Source organism: Trichosurus vulpecula, chromosome 5, assembly GCF_011100635.1.
Source record: "Trichosurus vulpecula isolate mTriVul1 chromosome 5, mTriVul1.pri, whole genome shotgun sequence".
NCBI classification, from domain to species: domain Eukaryota; kingdom Metazoa; phylum Chordata; class Mammalia; order Diprotodontia; family Phalangeridae; genus Trichosurus; species Trichosurus vulpecula.
This window is the reverse complement of record NC_050577.1, coordinates 154097443-154117805: the sequence shown is the minus strand read 5'-3', so window position 1 is coordinate 154117805 and position 20363 is coordinate 154097443. Positions and strand designations below refer to the sequence as shown.

The 20363-nt window shown below is 39.0% G+C and overlaps 1 long non-coding RNA gene across 1 annotated transcript; it reads right to left on the bottom strand.

The window, feature by feature from the left end:
• Nucleotides 1–4296: 4296 nt before the first annotated feature.
• On the bottom strand, nt 4297–14558 carry LOC118851919. The gene is made up of 2 exons (XR_005010511.1): nt 14209–14558; nt 4297–9305 (listed from the first exon to the last, which is right to left on the bottom strand). It is a non-coding gene; the product is annotated as an uncharacterized LOC118851919 (long non-coding RNA).
• Between the last annotated feature and the right edge of the window lie 5805 nt (nt 14559–20363).

Sequence of the window (20363 nt, the reverse complement as noted above, 5' to 3'; positions counted from 1 at the left end):
ACATTCTTCCAGCGCCCCAAGCAAAACGCTAACCTCATAGTATATATACACTTCTTCAGGGTCAGAGGAGGTCACAACCATGCAATTCAAAGGTATGTGACCTAGGTCTTCCCATGACTTAAGCAGGTCATCAAAGACTCCCCATTCAATCAAAGACTCTTAACTGAAACAAAGGCAAGACTCAAAGGCACTTGATTGCCTCAGTGCTAAGAAACACACCAAAACAAAAGACAACAAAAAGTCCCACTTTACTTGACATTACACTAATGTGGAAATGTGCTTAATATGATTGTACATGTATAACCTATATCAGATTGCTTGCCACCTTGGGGAGGGGGGAAGGAAGGGAAGTAGAGAAAAAAAAAATTTGGAACTCAAAATCTTATAAAGATGAATAACTAAACAAAAAAGGTTACCATTGAGCATTTACCTGCTGATACAATATGATTGAAACATAGAAGGCCAAAATCTACAAAGAATCAATAATAAAGTTGACCCAAAGGCCAATCAAAAGGTTCATATTACTGTACCATAGGACATAACAGGATAATACCACTATGACTTATACATAGGACGTGATATAAGACATTCTGAAGGAAGTATATGACCAGAAAAGAAGATCCAGATGAAATATGAGAATGAGATAGTAGGTAAGATGAAGAGGGTTTTGGACTGATACCTGAGAAATATTAATAGACTTAGAGGAAGGACTCTAACATATTAGGTAGATTCTCTATGAAAAAAAATAATAGAATGGCATGATGTTGTAAGGCCTGTTGAACTGTGACAGTGTTGATTCATTTCATAGTGTCTCATGTGTGGCTACTATGGCCCCTTCTAGTTATTGGTAAGGACACAGTTTTGCTTTTTATGATTTTCTAACTGCCAGTGCTTGCTTCCTTACTCTGTGAAGTATAGATGAATTAATAATGCTTTCTAATGAATACATGTAACATATATATGTATGCATATGTATATATGTAGATATAGAGTTCTCTGTATGTATGTATATCTGCATGCATGTATTATATATACATGTGTGTATATATATATTATATATGTATATATAATATATATGTGTATATATATAATACATATCCACACCCACACCTACATATATGTGTGTGTGTATACACACATTATATATATATATATATATATATATATATATATATATATATATATTCATATGGACAATGATTAAGACCTGTGATTTCATTATTATAAAGAACTCCTAGATGAGGAAACTCCTATTAGCAATATAGGTCAGCAACTTTGCTGAAACTCATCATCTTATAGAGTTGCCTAGAGTACTGAGAGTTTAAATGACTTGCCCAGGATAACAAAGGCACCATAGGTCAGTGGCAGGACCTGAATCTAGGTCATCCCAACTCTATGACCAGCTTTCTCTCCATTATGCCATGCTGACTCGTTATATACACATTTACATATAGTTTTATTAATATGTTAATCCTGTATTCTCTATTAGCATCTTTGTGTATCTGGTTTTTTCTATCATCTTAATGATTAGAAGCTGAATAATTATTTTTCATGTTTAATATCCCAAGGAAGAAATCATAATCACCTCCATAAGTCCTTTGATTCCTCACTTGAGAGAACAACCCAAGAGAATGCTCCTGGCATTTGTCATTATTTTTTAAAAGAGAGACAATTACCTGGGAAGATTTATGCTTACATAACTTGGCATGTGTTCTATAAATATTAATCATATTTTGCTTTTTAAAAAATTATACCTCTAGAACTAGCTGAGATCTTTCCTTCTTTTCTGACTTAATCATCCCAGGAAGGGTTCAACACAGTCCTGACTTCCCCATAGCATGTGGTAACATCTCTTTCTAAACATCTCCCTTCTTAGCCAAGCATCGGGAATATTCAATTTTAATTTTCTTAGGCCTGTCCCCTCCCCCTGTATTAGCAAGGCAATGATGACAATGTAGAAGATAATTATCAATATATCTATGTAGTTCTGTATCGCAAAATATAAGAGACTCTCCATATAGAAGGTGGAAAAAGTAAACCATTTATTCAGACACCAGAGAACCAGATCCCAAAACCAATAAGCCCAATTCATCACAGCAACAAAGAATTCAATACACAATATCACAGCAGAGAACTACTCCATCTTCAAACCATCTGCCCCATTGCTGACGCATTCCCACAAACACACTCATAGCACAGCTAGCTCGCCTGTGCTAGCCTAGCTCTTTCTCTCTCAGTTCTAACTGCTCTCTCAGCATTTTTTGTGACATGCCTTCCTTTTCCTCTCAGCAAGCTCTTCCCACCACATGTGACTTAGGCTTCCTATGATGTAAGCAGGTCATATGACCTATTAATGGGTGGGAAAGATCTTAAAATCTAAATTACCTTTACACCCCCTCACAACTAATTGATATTCTCTACTATCTCAAAGTGTAGATCTAGAGGTAGAAGTAGAGATAACAACTTGCTTGTCACTAATCACTTTCCTTGAACCCCTGAAAAGGAGCCACTCTAACATACTTCAGTCAGGACTTCTCGTATTTTAAAAAGGGAATACTGAGAGGCAATATTTGGAGCTATTATTTTAAGCATCCCAATTCAGACATTGATTTGGAGGACTGCAGTCTTCCTCTCTTATCTCAACCACTCTGTGACCTCATGTTTGATTAAGCTAGGTTAGGTTCAGATTCAGATTGGTGCTGGCACACTCCCAAAGAATAAGATTTTTATTGAAAGACAGGGAAAATACTCTATCAAACCCACACCCACAATAATCAACAATTCCTAACCAACACAGTTAACGCAACAGAGACAAAAACACAGACAACACAAATTCATCACCTCTCGGAGGATCTCCAGCACTTGATCCTCTCAAAGCTGAGAGGGTCCCGGTTTACACAGCTCAGCTCGATCAAGGCTGAGAGGGAAAATGGTCCCAGGCGAAGTGTCCTCCCCATGGGTGAGATCCCAATGTAACTGCCCCACGTGGTGACTTTTATAAGATGCTGAACAAAGAAAGTTTTTCCCCGCCAGAGAGGGGAGACTCACTGCTAACTGCCCAGGATATTCTCCGCAAGAGAGGGTAGCCACTCCCCTCAGGAGGGGAAGATCTTGTCAATCATTTTGTTTTTGAGAACTGGCTAGGTCCTCAAGAAGCAGCTTCAGAAATATTTCCTGTCCTTTGTTCAGGAGTGTGTTCCATCTTTTGTTCGGGCCTATCACTCAGAGAGGAATGTCTGAGAGGCGCATTCTCAGAGAGGGGCTTCACAGTCTCCTAGCCGGAAAGGAATGTCTGATTCTTTATTCCAAGCCAGACAGTTTAAAGATCTTGCAAGAGCTGGCGGATGGGGGGGGAAAGGAAGAAAAAGCTGGGCTTACGCTATAATATGGAAGATCTTCTATAATGAGTTATCATTCGCCTCAGTTATCTACGTAAACTATTTTTAAATAATGTCTTTTGTCCATGTCCCCTTCCCCATGTCCCACTCCCCAGAGTGGATACTGAATTTTCATATAATCACATATTTGGAGAGCACTTTGGTGACAAAGGTAAGAATTCACAGAGTGAGCTTTCAGGTGCAGTTAGTAGTTCTATTTCATAAGAACAAAAATTTCTTAGGCTGGTGAAGTACAAGATGTGAATACAGTATACATCTAATACAGGTTAAGTATGTTATTGAAGGCATAGATTAGATCCTCACTAATGAGAGGAACCCACACGGATGAGATTCTGGATCCGTTGTTGTACTATAAGCAGGATGAGAGTACATGGAGCTATAATATGCATTTTTCTAACTAATTAAAAACTCTTTGGTAGATGATTTCCATAAAGCATGAGTTCTGTTCCTATGTATCTTATGGGTTAAGCTGTATATGGAGGGCTTGAATGAGTAGGCAACTAGTACCAAAACATAGCTCAAGACTGAGGGCTTCAGTGTAGAAATTTCTGCCCCAGCCAGATGACCTAGAAGTCCAGGCTCCTTACAGAAAATAAAATGATAAAAACATTTTTTTCTGATCTTATAGAAAACCACATTTCTTTAATCACTTATTACCTTAATTTGAATTAGTAGACATACATTTCAATCTCATCTCAAATATTTCCTAGTTGTGTAACCACTGATAAATCACTTATTTCTCAGGGCAAATTTCCTCAGGGAAAAATAGAATTTAAATGACTTTGTGCTCTCCCTTCAGAGTTTCCCTTGACAACATAAGAAATTTTGTCATTTCTAGGAATATAGCAGAAAATAAAAAGGGTCCTTAGCTGCTATCCCCAAATAGGTGAACAACATATGGAATATATAACAGGCTTTATTTCATTTTGCAGAAAACACAAAGGACTTACAAGCACATTAACAGTAAAAACACTTGTTTCCTTTCACAAGGAGATCCACATACCTCAGGGACCTAGATATTGTCCCAGACATATGGTATTATAATAGCATCTCCACCCAAACTTAAAAGTTCAATACCCTTTCCCTCTACAGGCTACATAATTCATAATACCAATGAAGGGCAAGATACATGTTTGTCCTTCAAAGCTTTTACTAAAACTCAGGTCCAGACCCTGGTTGGTCTTGGAATTTAGCATTGTCTAGGAACTCATCTTCTAGGCCTAGGAAGGTTGGTTCAAAAACCCCTTTGTTACTCCACCACTGTTATCATTTTGTTTTTGGCTAGCTCTTCGTATGGCCCAGGAGTTCCTCTCTCTAATCAATTTATATAAACCCATACATTTTTTGATCTGGCTGTAGAAACAGAGTTCTTTAAGCTTTTGAGAAAGGAGATGGTGGTACTCATGTGGTATTTTGGGAATAGGATACTTATAAGTGCCAGCTCATTTGACAACCCCACTTGGTATGCATTTTATGGTGCGATTTGATGGGAGTGGACAAGGGGGAAATACAGACATACAAAATATTTGTTCCATCAGCCTACTACAAAACTTTAAACCTTCACCATTCAAAGAGCCCATTTGGAGAAAGGTCCTGACTCAAGAAAAAAAATACTACAATGAAAATATATTACCACATAGGGGCAAGACACTGAGCCACTATCATTGTCACAATTATATTAACATAGGTTGGTTTAGTCAGGTACATAAAAAGACGAGCTTTGGTGGATAAAGAAAAATGAGGAGGGGAAGTCTTATGAAGAAGGAAAATATAGGAGGGCTATTTGCTATGGATATTTCTGCACAGGTCAGGGCTGGTTTAGGAACAAGCTTACTTGGTATAAAGATAGATTTCTGACTAAGAAATAAAACAAAACAAATAAATGTTTCCCAGTTTAGTGGGTGATAACTGAAATTACTTTAACAGAAGATCGTTTCTGGATTAAAATATATGGAAAGGTAATACAGAACCAAATTAATTCCTATTAGAACATAAATGGCTCAATTCCACAGGCTATCATCAGAAAATGTTTTGATGAGTAGGTGGAGGAAGATTATGAAGGCACTAGGTATCTGAAAGGGGGAATCAAAACTACTAAGTATCGAAAAGTAGAGGGGGGATGAAAGCAAACTTCACATCTTCCATAATTTTACATGGGCCCAACAGTGTCTAAAGCCTAGCCTAACACCACTTTTTCATAAGACATTCATTCATTTGTGAGTTTATAATGATCACACTCTCAAGCTGTTATACTTTCTAAGCAGCTCTCTTGCAAATGTGTACTTTAAGAGATTTTATAAAATGTATTTTTACAGCATTTCCCGCACTGTCTTTGTCAACAGGGAAGGTTTTGACCTCCAAGTTGTTCTCCTTATCATACCTTAATACAGTTTCGTACTGAATAGCTTTGCAACAGAAGTATAGGAGGTACATCATCAAAGTAAATGGCAATTAAAGGACAAGTGGGAACAAGATCATACTTAAAATAAAAGAAAACCTTAGAATGAATCAAGGATCATCTGGAACATTATATTTCATAAGTATTTTTAAAAATGCACTTAAACATTCATTTCAAACTGAAAATCCGGGACTATACAAACCTTTACACATTTTTTCTCTTTTTTAGCAATCTTAGAGACCCTGAAGTTGACCCTTACTTATAGTTTCAAATAAAATGTAGAAACTAAATGTTAAATAATATTGTGATTTGTAATGCAAATACAGTAATTTCAATATAGTTGTATAAAGCTTCAATTACAATAGTGCCAACTTACATAATGTCAGTGAACAATAATTATGGAAGTACTATGCAGATATTGTATTTAGAATTTTAATTGCCTTTTGATTCCTTCTAACCCAATCTTTTACATCTTTTCATTCAAAAATACAAAAAAATCACTGAAAATCCATTGTCAATGATATATGGCAGTTTTTCCTCTCTTTAAAAAAATCCTATGATCATATTAGTATAAGACCTTTCTATATAACATGCATTTATTTAAGAACCTATAATGTGTAAAGCCTAGTCCTAGGGTAACAAAGAAAAAAAAGATAGCTCCTCCCCCTCAAAGAGGTTCTATTACATTAGAGAGGGAAGGTTAAGATGCAACTGGGAAATGGATGAGTATACACAAAATAATGTAAAGAGGGAGAAAGCATCAAGGTTTCCTGTAGGAGGCAAAACTGTAGCTGGGGTTGTTGGTTAAAAAAAAACAACAACAACAAGCATTAAGTATCTATTATGTACAAGCTATACATCTATATGCATACATATCTATATATAAAAATAAGACCACTTTTCCTTGGTAAAGGGGATGGAGGGTGAAGTGAAGGGGTGAAGACTCTTAAATGTATAAATAATGTCAAGAATTTTTGACAGCTATCTCAACCACCAATGGACCACATTGTTTTTAAAAAAAGTTATTTTACCAATACTATGTTACAATTGATAAAAAAGTTCTTTAGTTTTTTTGTCAAGAATTAAATGAGCTATATACTATATAATCATATGTTATTTAGCTAATCCATGAGCTGTTATAATTCAACTTCATGTAGAGGTTTGGTATGAGCATGCAAAAGCACATACAACATAAATATTACAAAATAGAGCTGAAGCAAATGACACCATAAAATGAAATATATGACCACAAAGAAGATATTTGGTAACTAGTGGAAAATGAATGAGACCCAATGGAAAGCCTCCGAGACTCCCACAGGTATCCTTGAATTTTCTAGAGAAAGCAAGGGAGGGTCCCATCACTATGGGTGGACCTCTTGTGGTGAACTTACGGGAAGAAAGGTGCAAGAGCTGCACAGGGTGAATAGGCATGGATAGGTTTCCGTCTCCATTGTTGGAGGAAACATCCATATTAATGACGTCACAGATCATTTGAGTATTTCCTCACGAACTTGTGAGGCAGGTAGTTCAAGTACTATTCCCATTTTACAAAAAAAAAAAACCTGAGATTCAGAGAGGTTTTATAACTGGCCTTGGCTAGGGAGCATCACAATTGGTTTCGGTGTTCTCTCCACTACATTTTTTTTAAGTTCATTTCATCAATTAAGTGCCTATTATGTACAGAGAACCGGGGCCTACTATTTCTCTTTCTGAATCCTAGTCATAGAATCATAAATGTAGAGCTGGAGGAGACCTTGGAGATCACTGAGTCCAACTCCCTTATTTTACAGATGAAGAAACTAAGTATCAGAAGGGTTAGGGACTTGTCTACGATCACTAATTACTAATTACTAATAAGTAAGCGACTGAGGCAGGATGGAATGCAGGTCTTCCTGACTCCAAGTCAAACACTCAATCTAGGAAAACACACTCCTTCCCATTACACTAAAAAATTATTTAAATATTTGCCAACAAAGGCTGCCTTACATACTAATCTTAAAATAAAAAGAAATTTTAGTACACAGATTGCAAAGACAAAGTTTGCCCTCTACCTCCCCTTTCTGTTCCTTTGTCCTTCCTCCCCCTCCCAAAGATGCACCCATCTCTATTTCAGGTACTTATTCCCTCCGGCTGCCCCTGAGGGACCAGGTATATCTATATAGGACCTTCTTTTTAAAAAGAAGTAGACCTTGCTCTAGTTCTGTCCTCTTTTTTCCTCATCTAAATTTGTTTCCCATTACCTCAAGACTTGCTAGTTGTTAGACAATTCAAAATAAGGTTTGATTGGCCAATATTAACTTAGTATTTTACAAGGAAGTTACATCTTAGTAAGTACTTCTGGCGTAGAATATTATACCCCAAAGAAATGATAACAGGTTCAAAAGATATCAGATACTTATGCTTATTTTTAGATATAAAGAGTCCTTTCTGCAGCATCCCTTAAGATCCTCAGTACATTCACTGAGTTAGGACAACTCTGATTGATTGAAGCGTGACCACCGACCCATCATCCAATCCTTGTTTCTTCTTGTCTTCAAGATTATGTTGGAGACTCACTAGCTTTTCCAGATTGGATATACCTATTATCTTCTGGCTGCCACAGAATCACTGAATTTTAGGTCATCTAGTTCAGCTCCATTGTTTTATATATGATGAAACTGAGAACCGGGGATTTGAAATAACATGCTGAAGGTCACATAACTTATTAATAGTAAAGCCTGGACTTGAACTCATGCCTTTTTGCAATCAGACCTATATCTTTTCCAGTACTGCCTACTCTTCATATATTTGCAACATTTATCTCCAAATGTAATATAACTCCTTGATGGCAGGGGCTGTGTGACTTTGTCTTTGTGTATGTAGTATGTAACACAATGCCTAGACACATAGTAGACAGCTAATAGATGGCTGTCAAATGACTGATTATATATCTCAATTGAATAAGGAGAATCTCTGTTTCTGTTGTCTTTCATTTGTGTGTTTCTATGGATGGGTATATGTAAGCATACACACAGATGTTCACTTACACTTGCTAATGGTGATTAACCATGAGTCATTTGGCAGATCACTTATACCCGTGCTGATCCTTCAGTTACCCGGGGTTTTCTTCACAGGAACTCTTAACACATCAGCAAGCATCTAAGAAGCAATTGAGGTAATGCCCCATGGTTGTTTGGTCTTTTGTATCTGAGGTCATTTTAAGCAGTTTGCTTTATGATAGACTTTAGCTATTGGCACCTATCCAATACATACAGTACTTGTCTTTATTACTTTATAAGCTCCTTTAACTTCATTTGCTAATGCCCACAGTGGCCTTCGTACATGATGTGCTTAGTGATAGAATCCACTCACAGGGATCAAAAGTACAAGAAAGGATGCAAATGGAAAGGCCATCAGACACAGTCATTCCAGTGCCGTGTTGACTATCATATAGTCAAATAATGGTCAGAATGTAGTTTCAGATGCTGTTCACTTCCATTACTTAATGATCCGCTTTCACTTGCAGTCAACTGAAAACAAACAAACAAACAAATAAAACGTTAACTCCTCACTGAGAATTATCCAGAAAAGTCTGTGACATTTAATCATGGAGAAATGGATTATACTGAAGTTATTGATTTACACAGAATAATAAAATATATTATAACCATACAAATGTGGCAGTGTAATATAATGTAAAGAGCAACAGAGTTGGAGTCAGATAAAGTGGTTTCAAATTCTGCTTCTGTCCCTATCAGTGTGAACTTGGACAGGTTACTTACCTTCTCCAGACTTCAGTTACCTTATCTGTAAAATGACAGGGTTGGACTAAATGGTGTCTAAGATCTCTTCCAATTTTAAATCAATAACCCTTTGACAAGATCTTAAAATTCCCTCTTTCAGTCTAGATATGAGATTTTGCCAGAATATAGAACTATTGATTAGCAAACTCCCTCTGCCAAGGAACTTTTTTTTTTAATCCAGGTATGGTCTTAGAGCATTGACTGGGTCACTGCAAAGTTAAGTGACTTTTCTAAGATCACACAGGCAGTTTATGTCTCCCAGAGGGGATATTCATATAGTTCTTCCTCATTCAAAGGCAGATGATATACTGCCTTTACTTTTGAAGTAAAACTTCCTTTTAGTTTCCTTAAAGATCATTTCACATGAGCCAAAAAAATCCTTAATATGCTATCTTCCCCTTTACTAAGAATAACTGCCATTTAAATAGCAATTTCGAGTTTGCTAAACCATTTATGTCTCTTACCTCAGTTAAACTTCAAGCGGGACCTACGGCTAATGATTACCATTTTACAGTTGAAGGTGCTGGGGCTCAGAGATTAAGTGATTTACCTATGGGCATACAATCAGTAAGCATCAGAGGAGAAACACAATATCTCTGTATTTTTGTCTCTCTGGGTCTCTGTCTCTCTCCTTAAACTGATGCGTTCTTTTCAAGGTAATAACAGTAACAGCCACTAGAATTTATATAGAACTTTAAGATTTTGAAAGTGTTTTACAAATATAATCCCATTTTGTCCTCATCCTAACTCTGTGGTAAGTATTATCATTATAATTTTCCTTTCTCAGATAAAGTAACTGAATCAGATAGAGGTGAAGAGACTTGTTCTTAACCAAGTAAGTGACCCAGGCAGGATTTGAACTCTGCTCTTTCTGCCTCCAAGTTGAACACTCTATCCACTGTGACATTTCGCTTGCTCTCAAGGTAAGTACTTACGTTGGATATCCTTTTCTGCCAACCTCATTTTTGGACTAACCTCCCTAAGCTTTCTCTGGAAATTCTGAGAATGTATGCCATATGATCAGTTCTCTATCTAATGGAAGATCTGTTTCTACAATTAGTAAGGGAAGCAGCAACAGCACACGAGCAGAAAACTCCGAAGAGGCAAAGTGCAAAACATCAGTTTAAAATTCCACTTCAAATCCTGGGGCAAGATGAGCTTCCAAGATTTCTTCTGATTAAGTTCTGCCCTTGGAGAATGACATTGCAATCTCCCTCTAATATATGAGCTCTCCATTTCCAGCTATCCAGTTCCTGTGTCTTGAAAACAAGCCCACAGTACTTTGTCTTCAACTGTCATCCCTACTCTTCCCTAGGCCCATTCAACTTTCTTACTCTTTCAGCCTCCTTCTTGTCAGTTGTGTTCTTGACACCACTCCTTCCTGCTTTACCCAATACCTTGCTTCAGTAGTCATTCATTCTTCTCTAGCGTTTATTCAGTATCTCACCAGATTCACCTCATCCACCTACATTCTTAGGTATTTCCAATTCCAAAACAAACAAACAAGAACAAAACAAAATATTTCCTTGATGTTTTATTTCATTCAGGTACTAACTATCCCATCTCTTTTTTTCTCTTCACCATAGACTTTCTGAAAAGTACTTGTGAGTATACAATTCCTCTATTTTCTCATACTTACTCTCTAAATCTTTTAATCAAGGGCTTTGTCCACAACCATTAATTGAAACTGCTTAAATGGCCTTTCTCAAGGACTCTACTTCCTTTACTTCTCCTGCTTTTAGGGTGGTGATGCCCCACTAGTGAATGCTCTCTCCTTCCTTTAATTCTTGAGGCAAGACACGCTCTTCCCCATCTCATTCCTGATCCTTTAGCGGTTGCCCAATTCTTCACTCCCAAAGGGAAGTACACTACACTCCTACAACCACCATGTCTATGCTAATGACTCCCAAGTGTATACCTCCAGCCCTTCTCTCTTCTCTAAGATCTATAACTACATTTCAGGCTGCCTAAGGACATCTCTGCCTGAGTATCCTATTGGCACCTCAAACTAAATGTATTTACATACTGAGCTCATTAGAGTTTGGCTTTTTTGTTACTTTCATTCTTGGCTTTGGTGTTCAAAAGGAAAATAACGAAAAACTTACAGAAATTATAACATAAGTCCTATTTCCTGATCTACTCTGCTTCCCCTACCACTCCCAGGCAGAATAGTAAGGAAGTTGAAATAGAAAGATGGGGTGGGGGAGGGAGGAAAACTACATCACTGACCAAAGAGGTCACAGGCCAGAGAGGGTCAATTGAAAGTTTACGTTGCTTCTCCAGGGTCAGTGTGGTTGCATATGCTGAAGTGGAGGAAAGAAGGGAATGTCCCCTGATTTTTCCTTTATTAGGAAATAAGTCAATTTAATATCCTGAAAAGAGAAATAGAAAGTCTCCTAGGGTAAGTGGTTTTTCTGTCTCTGTCCTCTCTCTGTCTTATTCTTCTTACTCTGTCTCTGTTCGTGAGTCTTTCTCTCACTTTCTCTCCCCAGCATTTCATGTGATATATCCTTTTATTTTTCAAAGTCATTTGAAGTACAAAGAAACTTTGACTTTCTTAAGTTGGGCTCTTAAACTCCGGGGTGAGGAAAAAGGTAACCTAGAAATCATTACAAAGGAATGCTTCCCCCAGGCTCCAGATGTCCTGCTTTGAGAACGAGTGAATGAGGGACAGGTTATTGAAGAAGAGTAAGAGAAAGGTCTCCTGTATACTAAAGCTTTAGGGGCTAGGAGATATGTAGCTTCTCTGGACTATAGTCAGAGTTAACTATGTCATTCTGTGGAACAACCATTTATCCTGTTTCTGAGGTTCATAACCTCAGGCTGACATTGGAATCTTCCTTCTGCCTCATTTCGTATTTCCAATGAGTTTCCATGATCAGCAGATCTCAGCTTTACAGTATTGGCTCACATCTGTTTATTGCCTTCACCTAGTGCGGTCCCTCATTACCATCTGCCTAGACTATGGGTGGGAAACCTGTGGCCTCAAGGCCCTCAAGTGTGGCCCTTTGACTGAATCCAAACAAATTTTTTCTGTGAAGTTTGGATTCAGTCGAAGGGCCACACTTGAGGACCTAGAGGGCCACATATGGTCTCAGGGAAGCAGGTTCCCCACCCCTGGTCTGGACTACTACTCTAGTCTCTTGACAAGTATTTCCTCTTCTACTCTCTCCTTCCCTTTAATCCATTTTATACACTGCTCTTAGTATGTATACATCTCATCACATCATTCCTCTGTTCAAAAATCTTCAGTGAATACCTCCCAAATCATATTCTAATTCCCCTGCCCACTGTTTGAGGTTCTCTATAAACTCCTGCCAATAGGCTCTTCCAGTTTAGATCATATTAATATTAACCCCTTCTATTCTTTGTTCCCTGAATGCACCTTATGACCTCTCATCTCAGGTTATGTTTTTTTCTCATCATTAATCTCCATCATTTGACTTCTGAATTCCTAGTTACTATTTAAACCACAGCTGAAATGCTACATTCTCCTTGAAGCTTTCCCTGATATGCTGCTGGTAACCATTTTCTCCTGTTGAGCTTTATATGGCACCTTCCTTTATAACTCTTTAGAATACTTATAATTCAACACATTGTATTATAATTTTATGTGTTTGTATGGTATCCCTCCACTAAAATATAACCTCCATGAGAGCAGGGAGTCTCCCAGATATAAACATTGTATTTCCTTGGTGCACTATACAATGCTCTACCTCATAATAAGTGCTCCATAAATTTTCTGAATTGAATTATTAAATGAAAGTTCCGTTCATAAATCCATAACTTCTTTAGATAATGTAGGGCTTTGCTGCAACTCCTGGCTTCAGGGCAATCGCGAAGGAGTTTTTTTTTCCTTCTCACCTTTTCAAAATATAACCCAGATTGGATGGTTCTCCGTCCCTTGCAAATGGTGCACTTAATACTGATGTTTAAAAATGCCTTTAAAATTTTCGTGCTTTATATTAAAGAAACAACAACAAACCACAATCTGCCAAAATTCTGAAAGGTTTTGAAGTGAAAATAACACCCTCCAGAATAATTATTCTTCCCTTCCCATCTAAGCCTTTCTTTTCTGTGACTCACTTTTTACCCTTCTTAGAGAACGTGAGTTCCTAGTTAACTAGCAGCACTGAAAAGGTTAAAATAGCTAAGTTCTTTCCTTAAGTGGCATCAACAACCCCCCTCACCCCGTCTTTTCCTCAATCTTTTGTTTTTTCTTTTTCCGAAGAAGCAAGTGGAATGCCCTTGCCTACTTCCTGGCTTTTGGGAGTTCGGTTCCCCCAATCAAACCTACTGTGGTCCACTTCAGGCACCAAGAGAAGGGAAAGTGGCCTGGGGGCGGAGCTGGCAAACCGGAGCGCCACTCTGCTTTAACCCTCTCCCACCAGCTACAGTAACTATCCCAGAGGTCTCGAACTCCCTCCCCCCCCCCCCCCCCGCCCCGAAAGAATTCTAAAGTCTCTGGTTCTGGGGACATGGTAATAGGTAGATAAGCAACTCCTCCATATATTGAATTGGCATTCCGTCCATCTGTCTCTACCACTCTCTGACTGACCCCCTTTCCTTTCCTTCTCTCTGGCCTTCCCTATCGTCAACACTCCCCCCCCCCCCACCCCACCGCGCGCACCTCCCTCCGCACCAAGTCCGGACGCATTCTCCCCGCAGAAATCTCACGCCAGAGGACTTGCCCTGCCCAGGCTGCAGATGCTCTTGGATGCTCTCTCCCTCCTTCTTCTGGAGCCTGGGGCAGCAGGAAGAAGCCAGGTTGTAAGCACTTCGGAGCCCGGAGAAGGGGCCGAGGACGCCCGGGCCAGAGGCTGCCAGGGCTCCCTTCTCCTCCAGTCCTTCCTGTCCATTCTCCCCTCCCCTCGGCCAGCCGCTCTTCTGTCTCCCTTTGCCTCGGCTTGCTACCCGCCTTCTCCGGTAGGCTGCCAGGCGGACCCAGCCTGCCTTTCTCCGAGCCTTCACTACCGGGTCAAGCTGGGGAGGGGAGGGAGCTCAAGCAGCAGCCCAGAACCCCTCCCCTGCTCCCCATCCACAAACGCTCCTTCCCCTCCTCCTCCTTCTCCTCCTCCATCCTACCTCCCTTCTTCCTTGCTGCCAGTTACAATACAACTAGTACACTCACAGCAGCTGCCATGGATATCAGCTAAACACACACACACACACACACACACACACACACACACACACACACACACACTCACTCACACGCAGCTAGTGACCCCTAGTATCTCAACCCTCCCCACTTTCCCTTTCCCCACCCCCACTCTCCCCCCTCCCTCCCTCACCAGCGCAGCTACTGCTCCGGCTGCTGTTGCCACCACCGCTGCTCTGCTCTCCGCCGGGGCCACAGCCTTGAGTGTCATTCAAGCGGCCGCCAAACACCACCCCAAGCTCTCTTATCCTAGCCTCAGCCGTCATCCCTTCTGCTTCCCACTTCCCATTCCATACTTCCCCCCAAAAGGGGAGGGGAAGCAAGCAGGGAGTGGGGCCGAGAGGAGGGAAAGCGAAGTCTTAGCCTTCTTACCCCATCTACTCTCTCCTCGTCCTCTCACCTCCCGGACAACCCTAGAAATCGGAGCAGAGCAGGGCAGACAACCCTACTGCCATGTCTAAAAGCTTGAAAAAGAAAAGCCACTGGACTAGCAAAGTCCACGAGAGTGTCATTGGCAGGAACCAGGAGGGCCAGTTGGGCTTTGAACTGAAGGGGGGTGCCGAGAATGGACAGTTCCCCTACCTGGGGGAGGTGAAACCCGGCAAGGTGGCCTATGAAAGCGGCAGCAAGTTGGTACCGGAGGAGCTGCTGCTGGAGGTGAATGAGACCCCGGTGGCGGGACTCACCATCAGAGATGTGCTGGCGGTGATCAAGCACTGCAAGGACCCCATCCGACTCAAGTGTGTCAAGCAAGGTAAGCACTGCTTTCTTATTTGTGTGACGGACAGCGAGACTCCGTCCCTGGGGCAGAGAGGGTTGAGGGGCGTGCGTGTGTGCAAAAGGGGGTGTGTTGTGTGATGGTGGGGTGGGGAGATACAGAGAGTCATGGCAAAGCTGGGAAGCTTTGGAGAGTGCCCCACTTGGGGCAATTTAAGGACCGAGGAGGCTAGGATACAGATGAGGATGTTGCATGGTATGCAACTTTGTTTTTGCAGTGGAATGAACTTGGTCTTGAAGGTGAGGGGCAAATTGAATGTGCGTCAGTGTCATCTCTCGGCGTGGAACTAAGAGCTGGGGAAAGAAGAGTGGAAGGAAAGAAGAACTTAGGGAGCAGAGGCACCGCCAGCGGGGAAGGGAGGAAAAAGCACTTGATAGGGAGAAGGGAGATGTGCTAAATTAGGGGAGATGGGGAGATTCCAGCGACCCGGACTAGAGAAGCCAAAGTCGGTTGCTGGTTAGGAAGGAAAAGGACAGATGTCTTTGGGCTCTTTGACAGTTACTCAGTAACTTTCTTTTTTCTTTCCCCTCTTTTCTGTCCCCCCTCCCCCCTTCAGTCTTGTCATGTGGGTAGATAGCGTCATGTGCAGCACCGAGTAACTCAGGGCAGTATTTAAACAACCTTGACTTCTAGCGATGAGAATAGGCACATACGCAGGGTGCTGGTGCAGTAGAGTTGGTACTGGTGCCGGGGGAATCTAAGCAAAATGTACTGCGCCTGGTGTTTTTTTTTTCCTCATTGAATGGAAGTGCCATGGAGGAGTTGCCCAGTGGGCTGGGCTTTCCCCTGGCAGGGGTTATTGGTGGGTGTGTTTCTAGGGAGGAGTGGATGGAAATGCCAGCTGGTTACCTCCCAGGCTCCTTCCACTTTGAGCTCCTGGAAGGCTTATCCCTACGGCTTGCCACTGATGTGGACATGGGAGGAATGGGATGGGGGAGGAGGAGAGAGAGTGCTGGCTGAACTCTAGCAATCTTTTTTTTTTTAACTCTAGCAATCTTACTGGCTGTTTCTGTTTGAAGGAAAATGAGATTCCCCAAGGAGGAAGGAATGAGATAAAAGTTTGGCAGAGGGAATAACTTTAAGTAGAATCACATAAAGACTATTCTTTCCACATGTGTATGCATATCTATTCATAGTCTCATTTTGCACATTTCATGTGTATGGGGGAGTGTACGTATATGATACATATATGATTGTGGGAAATTTTGTGGGAGGGTATATCGTAGTCTTACCCAGTGAATAAATTAAAGATGCTACTTTTGTTCATATGTATATATACATACACCCCCACTTTTACATATATGATTGTGAGAATTGTGCTCACAAGCGTAATTGACTAGCACCACAAAACTCTTTTCAATATATTTTGGCCCTCAAAAGAATTAGATATATAAATGAATAAGTGAAAAAAGCACATACCTTGAAAGGGAAAACTTAAGATAGAAAAGGGGTGTGGGGGGGAGGAGATTCAATTAGTGTGATAGAGTGGAAAGAAAACACTCTTGAATCAGAAGACCTATGTTCAAATCCCACCTCATGCTTAATACCTTTGTGACCCTGGCAAGTCATTTAAACTCTGGGCTTCAATTTCCTGTACTGCAAAATGAGGATTGGGTAATAGATGGCCCCTGATGAAACTTCACACTTTAGATCTCTGATTCTATGGCAGCTTTAAAAAGAGAATTTTTCAAAAATAGAAAAATAATCTTCACAAACTTAATTACAAATCTATTGAGAATTGAATCTATAAGAAGAGCTGGATACAAATAAGAGTCTTTTGCTTTTCAAAATTATATGCCTGAGGCTCAGCTATGAGGATTTTATTATTTCTTTCTTATGTCTGTGTTCCATACAGATTCAGCAAGCATAACTTCACTAAGATTTCAACTTCTTCATCACTTTTGATGTGAAGGTTTGTTGCTTTTAAAATGCAAGTCAAATATATGCATATACATATATACACTCATATATGTATGTATATATGTTCATTTATAGAAGCTACATGTTTGTATAGAGAAAATTGTGAGGAACAAGCATTCTCTTGAACATCACTGGTTTAACTAGCATTGCTGAGCTTCACTAGTAGAGTAATAATTAATTTCAAAGTGTCAAACTAAAGGCACTTGAATAGCCTGATGAGGCTTTTGAATCAGGAATAAAATTATATTCAGTCTTCGTGGTTTAGTGTTGTGTATCATGATAGTATTACTATGATTTGAAAGTTCATAAAAATTCTATGGTTTAACCAAAATTATTCATTCTTCAATCATGTCAGATAATAGAAAAGCTTATGGGTCTTTTTATTGCATGATGGGAGTGATACTTGACCCTGGTCAAGCCACTTCACTTCTCAGGGCCTCAGTTTTCTCATCCATAAATTGATGGAGTTGAACTAGATTACCTTCATGGTCTCTTCTAGCTCTAAATCTGTGAACTCTTACATAGTCTTATACATTGTTCCTTGCTTTTCCAAAAAAAGGTATTTTGACGCAGAGAGAACTGGCAACTTGAGAATAAAATGTTTGCCTTCTCTTTGTAATGTAAGACTCTTAGATAACAACTGAAGTTTGAAATATGATCTGCTTTCAAATGATTGTAATTTTCAAAAAGTTTCCATTACTTTATATACTATATATATATATATACATATATATATATATATCTATATATATATCTATATTACTTTATATACTTGTGGAGTTGCAACTTTAGTAAATTGAGTCCAGTTTTGAATAGAGTAAGAAGAGTTTGCATAATCAATAAAGGAGAATATTGGTTTCCATCTGATTTAATTAGTACAAGGCACTCCAGATAAGGAAATTCCCAGTGCAACTTACAGTCTTCACAAGTTGCTTGGGGGGAGGGGGAGCAGCAGTCAGAGGTTATAGGTGACTTTCCCAAGATTATATAGACAGTATATATCAGAGGTGGAATTTGAATGTGTATCTTCCTGATGCCAGGATGGCTTGCTGTATATTGCAATATGACATCTCTCAGACATGAATAAATATATAGAAAAACATTTAGTTTCAATTCACACAAAAAAAGGATGAATTTTAACTCATGTATCCAGTTTTGCATTGGATATCCCTGGATGTATTCCAATTTTAAGATACTGCCATCAAGAGTCATTTTGCTATGTGGATTGAAAGCATACATTGTTGTTGTTGTGTTATTATTTAACCAACTTCATAGAAATACCCTTTTTCATTTAAATGACATATTTCCAATTCAGACATAGAATACAAATGTGGAAAATATCATTTTCCAAACCCAATTTTAGTAAATTCTTCCTTTCGTGCTTTTAAAATAATTAATTTTCATTACCCAAGTGACTTGCTCTTAAATAACTGTTTTTGTATTCAATCATTTTATTAAGGAATTGTATTCATAGAAAAATTTCTGAATAAGATTCAATGGTGTGTGTTTGTATGTGTGAATTCTCATACATGTACATAGACACACACACTATATTTCATAGCAGCACAGAAACAAGGAATATTTCTGTCCTACATTTCTTGGACTGTGGCTACCCATGCAGTACCACCTGGTGATACTAATAACCATGCACCATAGTTTTCTTTTGAAGAACTTAAAAATGGAAAAAATAAGAGAAAAGAAAAAAAAAGTTGCCCATGTGCAGTAAGGTCAGGAGAAGCAGCTTCCCCCAACCCCCTTAGTTTCAGCAAAGGGGGATATTCTACCCATTACTCATTTGAAGACTCCAACAAATAAAATGAAATAGGATTATTAACAGTCTAATTCTGTTCTCCTTTACAGAAGGAGTTGTTTATATATTCCTTCTTTTTGGTGGAACAAGACACACACTTTCTCAAAATAAAGGTTTACTTTTTCCTCATGGTATTTTGAGGTAGTGGGTAAGAGCATGAGATGTATGGCAAAATTAAATATTTTGGTAACTTTGTTCTTTCTTTGATTATAAAATATCCTTACCATCCTGAAACAAAGTTAATAAGAACATTGCTTTTATTTTGTCATGATTTATTAATGATATTTGTGTCAATTTTCACTGTACATAATTAATTAAAACAGCACACTCCTGAAAGGACTAATCAGTTGTTTGCCTTTAAAAAAAATGAGGGAGATTAGTCTTAGAATGAAATCACAGTCAGAAGCATGTAAGTACCAGTCACTACTCATAACATTTACAATGTGAGATCTTTCAGCACATGCATTATAAGCACATCTTCCTTTCAGTGACTTGAAACTCAAACATGCAAATTTCAAGGAGCAAAAATGTACCACAGATCTCATCTTAGATTCTTTCTACTTTAAACAATGGCTTTCAAAAACTCATTTAAAAATAGCAGACTAAAAAGTTGATAATCCTTTTCCAATTATGTCAGTCATTAAGATATGGTAACATTGCAAAGTTTTTTAAACTTAGAAGACCTCTCAAATTTTCAGTTAGAGTTGAGGGCTAATAATATTTCTAGTGGGAAAAATGCAAAATGATTTACATATTTAAAGTTATAGTCAAATTCAAAGATCTAGCCTATTTTTTTTATCTTGAAGGATGAATTAAATCTTTTTTTTAAGTGAAGAATTAGTCCTGTAGCTAGAGGTAATATCTTTAGGTAAGATGAAGTACTCACTATAGGCTTTACATACAGCCCTCCTAGTGCTGTGTTCCAGTAATGAGCAGCTACTTTATACAAAACTAGTACTTTCACCATGCTTTTTGTTTCTGTCATTAATTCCCTCACTCCTCTGTCAGTGAATCATTCACCACAAACTTTTTAAGCACCACAGTCCTTTTGAACAATAATTAGGGTGGAGAAGAGGAGAACCAAGAGTGTGTCTTGTCTCATGAATTGAAGGAAAT